The 6,437-nt window shown below is 40.1% G+C and overlaps 1 long non-coding RNA gene across 4 annotated transcripts in view; it reads right to left on the bottom strand.

Moving 5' to 3' along the window:
• Nucleotides 1-940: 940 nt before the first annotated feature.
• Nucleotides 941-6,437, bottom strand: part of LOC110255654 (uncharacterized) — a 163,951-nt gene continuing 158,454 nt past the window's right edge. For all 4 annotated transcript variants that reach the window (XR_002336257.2, XR_014818260.1, XR_014818261.1 and 1 more), the window contains one exon: nucleotides 941-4,194. This is a non-coding gene — a long non-coding RNA (uncharacterized LOC110255654). The remainder of the gene's footprint in view (nucleotides 4,195-6,437) is intronic.

The raw sequence follows: 6,437 nt of genomic DNA, 5'->3' as shown, positions 1-6,437 counted from the left end.
TATCTATCTCTATATATCTCTATATTTTTTGTTGTTGTTCAGCTTAATTTTTACATCTTTGTCTTCCAGTTTGCTATTTCACTTCTCTGTATCATCTGATTTACTCTTGACTCCTTCTATTGTATATTTTTAATTTCAACTTTTGTATCCTTCAGTTCCATGTGGTTCTTTGTATTTCCTAAGTCTTGATTAAACTTCTCACTGTAATCATCTGTTCTTCTTCCTAGTTTGTTGAGCATCTTTATGATTAGTACCTCGAACATTTTATCAGGTAGATTGCTTATTTCCTCTTCAGTTAGCTCATCTTCTGGGATTTTATCATGTTCCTTCACTTTGAAACTACTACTCTTGTTGCTTCATTTTGCCACTAAGTCCCATATGGGTCAAAGAGACATCCATGAACTGACTGAAAGCATGAGAATCACATGGTTGGATTTTCCACTTGGGTAAATCTGTGGGGAAACATTTGAGAATGGAACACATGTTAGATAGGAAAAAGTCTAGGTGAGACATGACATGGGCCTGGCCTGGCCACAGGCAGTGAGAGTAGAGATGGAACAGAGGAGGTGGAATTTGAAAATGTTTATGAGGTAAAATGATCAAGACTGAGAATGACTGAAAGCAGAGGTTTCAAGGAGGAAGAAATCCGTAATTCTAGATTTCTGTTTTAGGGTCACTGTGAATGGAGGTGCTGGCAACAGAAACTATACTTCTAGATATAATCATTGGTGTGTATGTGTGTCTCTTCCATTCGAATGTGGCCAGAACTGTGAATAATTTGTTTTCCAGCATTTAGTACCTGACTGCATACCTGACTCAATCCGTATGTGTGGACGCACACGAGGTATTTGCTGGTAATAACCACCATCATCATGGCTTGAAATTTCTAATGGAGTCAGCATTTGTTCAAGGACAATGAGCTCATTAAGTACAAAAAACATTTATAATATGTCTCCATCATTATTTTTATTTTGCAGAAGGGTAATTTCTCTTTAGTGAGGAGTCCTATATTTAACTTTTTTTATAGCCTATTCACTTTTAAAATAAAGTCCATTTCTGGAAAATTAGTATTTGCAGAGTGAGAAGACATGAATTAACTGGATGAAAAAATTTGATCTAGGACTCAACTAGACAGTAGATAAACTTAACAGAGGAGCAAGATTATAATACATGTATACACCAGGGTCTTGGTATAACAGGTCTGTCTGTTCACTGATGTAATGGGCTTTTCACTGATCTTTTAACTGTCAGTTGCCTTCCAAATAAAACAACCTCTAACTAGGTTCTTTAAGTTTTTCAGTATCTAAACCCACAAGTTCCATCTATCATACAATAAATTCTGCCCTTTAGAGAGAGATTAGTTTTCATCATGCAAAAGTCTAGGTTTATAAGATGATATAACTAAATACATGCACCAGGCACCTGTAATTGTAACAGGAGAATTTCAAGTTGATCAGTAGACATTGTCCACTTGTGTTATCCAAACAGCCTCGTGGAAAGAGCCTAAGTGTGGAGTCAGATCCATTTTGAACCTCACCTTGATTAGTTTCTGTTCAGGTAGCACAAATTCAATCAGGTAACTTCTCCAGGACTCAGTCCCTTCTTTGTAAAAGTGTAGATAATAACAGCTTGCAGGATTGTTACCGGGATTATAGCTAAGGAAGGTAACATACCTGGCACATGACAGGTGCTCAGTAACAGTAATTGTTACTGCTGCTGTTGTTATTAATTACTGCCTGTGGTCGAAGTGCAGGTTATAACTTTATGTCCTAGTGCAGGAGCCTTCCCAGTTCCTCCCAGTTCTGAGCCAGTGTCTGGGAAGGGATGTAATTACATTTTAACTCTAGTATAAAGTGCAGTTGTGGTGGTTAAGTTTAGCAGGTCCTAGAAACATGTCCATGCTACCTTTGAAGAATATAAAAGCAATCTAAAGGTCAACCCCCTGATCTGATCAGGCGTTTTCTAGAAGAACTGTGAGGAAAACCTTAAAGAGCAACGTCTTTTGTGTTTTTATTTGCTGAAGCCTAATGGAAGACTTGCCGTTTGGGGATTGCCTGCATCAGTGATTTCCTTCCATTAGCAAGGAGAGGTGAAAGTTGACTGTAATTAGCTGTAATTAGCTACTGATCTTTTTGGACAACCAGAAAATCTTGTTTTTCCTCCAGACATTAAAAGGGCACTCAGAAAGGATAGAACTTTTGTAGTGGATAATTTTGAGGCAGCGGGTAGTGAATCTTTCCCAAGCAGCACTTTTGATTGCTGTTGGAGCCGTATCTATTTTTTAGCATGTTTATTAAGATGTGCCATAGCCTAGTGGGGGAAAAAGAACAGAACATGAAGGAATTTTCCAAATGGATGTATAGCGCCATATGTAAAACACTGGGGCTAATTGAATCGAATGGCTTTGAGCCCCTGGAAATCACAAAGTGGCAAGGTTTGCCTGACAGCTAGTGAGCGATTATTTCCCGTCTCACTGATTAATTTGGTAAATTAGTGGCAAATAGGAATGTCACAAGTGGAAGGGGTAATGAGAGTCATTATGAATGTAGAAGTAAAACTGAGGGCAACCTTGTTACAAAAGGGATCTGCTTTGGCTAGCTCAGGCGCCGATGCGACCATGGCGTATTCCTCTATCTGTCCTTCCCTAGAGACTGAATCTTACATCGACCAGAATGTCCAAAAAATCAAAATGGACCCACAGCAGCCTTTTCTTCTAATATACATGGAGAAAACGGTTTTCCAGAGTGGCATTTAAAAAGTTCATTTGCTGTTTTAATCTTTGAATTGTCCTGAAATTACAAATCTGCAGTTGCATTTTACATCAGGCCAGGGAGACTCAAGTCTGAACACCCCAAATGTGGGTGGCTGTGGGTGCTAACACATGTCTTAGAACAAGCCCATCTATTAGTGTTCCTTGGCTGCCATAAAAAATTACTGTAAAGCGGAAAACTGAAAACAACAGAAATTTAGTCTTTCTTGGTTCTGGAGGCCAGAAGTCCAAAATCAGGGCGTCTGCAGGAGTGGTTCCTTGCGGAGGCTGTGAGGGCAAGTCTGTTCCTTGCCTCTCCCCAGCTTCCAGTGACTGTTGACAATCCTTAGTAGTTCCCGGGCTGCAGACCCACCCCTCGGGTCTCTGCCTCCATCTCCTTTTCTTCTGAGGTCATTTGTCACTGGATTTAATGCCCCCTTAACCCTAAGGTCCTTAGCTACATCTGCAAAGACCCTTTTCCCAAACAAGGGCCACATGTAAAGGTTCCAGGTAGAAAGAGCTTTGAGGGACGACCATTCAACCCACTCATTTTCACAGTGACCACCTTCCAGTCTGATGGTGCCCAAGAATGATGTGGAAAGGTTTGGGGAAGTAGAGAGGATGCTGATAGTGAAAAGGCAAGAATTTATGGTCTGTACAATGCCGGATTGTTACCCACTGAGCGGGGCCAGGGATCAAACTCTCATCCTCATGGATAGTAGTTGGTTTTTAACTCACTGAACCATGATGGGAATTCTTTCCTATGATGCTTTACATTCAATCATATCATTTGCTTAATATTATACAATAAAATGAAGCCAGCATTCTAAGAAAAACTACCTATTTGAAGCATAATGAAATATTTGAGAAGGAAGGGTTGACCAAGTAGTAATGTTTCCTCAGAAGTGATACCAATTCTTTTACCTTCAGATGACCTGGAAATCAAACTCTGTCTTCCCATCAATTTCCTCCCAAAGCGCTCAGCATACAAGCAGCATCCGCTGGCCCTGCAGTGCTTCCTGGGGTGACTGGTCAGTGTGACACCTTATATACATTCCATCTGTGTGCCTCACTGTCAACCTCAGATTTTTTCTTATGCATTGTCCCAGGCAGAGAGGCTGCACAGCCTGGAAGTGTGTCCCGTGGTGGAGGACACTGTGGTAATATGTTCATCATCATTAAAATAAAGGGGAAGGGGAAGTAAGCAGGAAGGAGAAAGGTAATTCATAGCCTGGATGGTCTCCTGGGCTTTCTGTTCCACCTCATATGGTGAGGCCAACTTTTGAATGCAACACTCTTCACCACTCTTGACCTTGACACTGCCCCTTGATAGATGCATGGCCAGTCGAGGAGTGCACTGCTTCTCTCCCGTCTGTGTTGGAACAAATTAAGTTGTTCACTTTTATGGCTCAGCCTTTATTAAGTGCACCTCTGATGATGTCCATCTGTAGAGCAAATGAGCTGAGATGAATGAGGGATAGGTCTTTACACATGCAAAGCAATGGCATAATCCCAGAAACACCAGACACCTGTCCCCCATTGTCCTTATCAAGGTGGCTAACAAAGTTTTAAAATATGACTGGGGCTCATGCATCACCTGCAGAGTCTTTCAGCTCTGTATCTAGAACCATTAATTACCAAGGGTGTGGTATATACCCTGGTGGACAAAGTTGGTTCCCATGTAGTGTACAGTTTTAGGATTTTTTTTTTTTTTTGGTTGGTTGGTTGGTTGTTTTGTCTGCACCCAAGACATGCAGAAGTTTCTGGGGCAGGGATCAAACCTGCGCCACAGCTGTGACCTGAACTGCTACAGTGATAACATAGGACCCTTAACCCACTGTGGCACCAGGGAACTCCAAGCTTTAGGGTTTTTTTTTTTAAACATTTACTTTTAATAAATGGAAAATATTTTATGTGTTAATAAATATTTTATGTGTTAAAAGATAGGATATAAAAGAGAAGATGACACATATAAGAACAATTGGATTAAGAGTTGGCAGATGTTTATACATTAGATTTATGATGTTGGGCAAGTTACTTAACCTCTTTTTGCCAAGTTTCCTCATCTGTAAAATGACAGGGTTGGATTAAATCATAATAGTCCACCCGTATACTGCATTTATTCTTTTCTTGGCACAGTTCTAAGTGCTTTTCATATGATTCGCTGAAGGCTCACAGCAATCCTATGGAGTAAGATCTATTATTCATTCTTTTTTCTCAAAGCTGGCAACAGGGAGGGAGGGGCAAGAGAAGTAGCTTGTTCCAAGTCACACAGCCAGTAAACGACAGAACTGAAATTTGCACCAGGGGATTCTGGCCTCAGGACCCGTGTCCTTAACTGCTCTTCTGTATTCCTTTAAGCATGTTAGTGACTGTGTTTGCACTCTTGTGTAGGAAGGGAAAGTATTATCTAAAAACTCGTAGCTAATTGTGTTTAAAATTCACTATCAGAATCAGTAGGAGGTATACATTCACACACCCAGCCAATATGATTTGCTTTTAAAAGTCGTTCATAAAACCCTCTCTTGCAACTAAGATGAATCATTGCAACAGAGAGGATAAAAATAGGGCAGTGTGGCTGAACAGTCTTATCTTTAATCTTAGAAAGAATTTCCATTTCTTAATGATTTTAGACTGATTCAGTCACAGCAGATAAAATGTTTTCTAGGGATGCTGGCCATGAAGATTGAGTGGAAAGCACAGAACACCCATACATCTCTTGCACACCAGTGTTTCTTGCATAGATGCTACAGAAGAAGTAAAAGCATATGTTTAGCTCTGTTAGCAAGAACTGGACTCAGCCTGGCATGGAGAGGATTCTAGAGTTATTTACTCATGGCTATGAGGAAGAAAGTGGCCACTGTGAAAACCTGAAAGTGATAGGAAAAAATGTTACTTGCTAGTAACATTTTTCTGAGCAAGCAGTGCTGGAGAGTAAGCAGTTTGTAACATATGGCTCAAAAGGCCAGATCTGGAATCCAGAATCCATTTTATCCCTCAGATTTGTCATCCACCAAAATGTAGTTATAGTGGTAACTTGTCTTACAGATCTTTGATAACTAGCATGGGCACATATTTTGCACACTTTAAGTTACTTTGATTGTCATGATGTACTTATGAGGCATCACTTGTTAATGTGTGATACTCCCTTCTCCAATGTTCCATTTCACACTTTTTTTTTCCTGCATCTTAAGGCTCCGGTGATATTTTCCAGGTTTTGAATATTCTCATTTGAGACATGGTTTTAACAAACAACATATGCCCTAATAGAAGAGGGAACAAAATGAAATTAGAAAAAAGCTAATAAAAAAGAAAAAAAAATCAGAGGAAAGAAACGTGTAGCAATCATCTTTTGATATTTCTAGCCCTTTCTATTCTGTGATATTATGTTACATTTTGGTGATACCACTTGGCACCTGCATGTGGTTTGTAGGAGGCTGTCACTCACAGGTTTTATCCCCAGGAGACAGCCCTGTGACCCAGACCTGGCCAATTATTTGTCCATTGACAAAATGAATCAGAGTCCTTCCACAGATTTCTCCTGACTCCTAAAGAGAAAAGCTCTCTTTACTTTTGGATCCCATAAATGGGATAGCAAAACTCTCTGTGACTATGTCCCAACTCCAACTTCCCACCATACTGCAAAATAAATTTACCTGTAGTAGGAGAGAGTAGGGCAAAAACACAA

The sequence above is a fragment of the Sus scrofa genome, chromosome 10 (assembly GCF_054392235.1).
Source record: "Sus scrofa isolate SSC_HxYL_T2T_F1_AM1 chromosome 10, Sscrofa_HxYL_maternal_Yorkshire_Landrace_v2.0, whole genome shotgun sequence".
NCBI lineage: Eukaryota > Metazoa > Chordata > Mammalia > Artiodactyla > Suidae > Sus > Sus scrofa.
The sequence above is the reverse complement of the archived record's forward strand: the minus strand, read 5'-3'. Positions and strand labels throughout refer to the sequence as shown.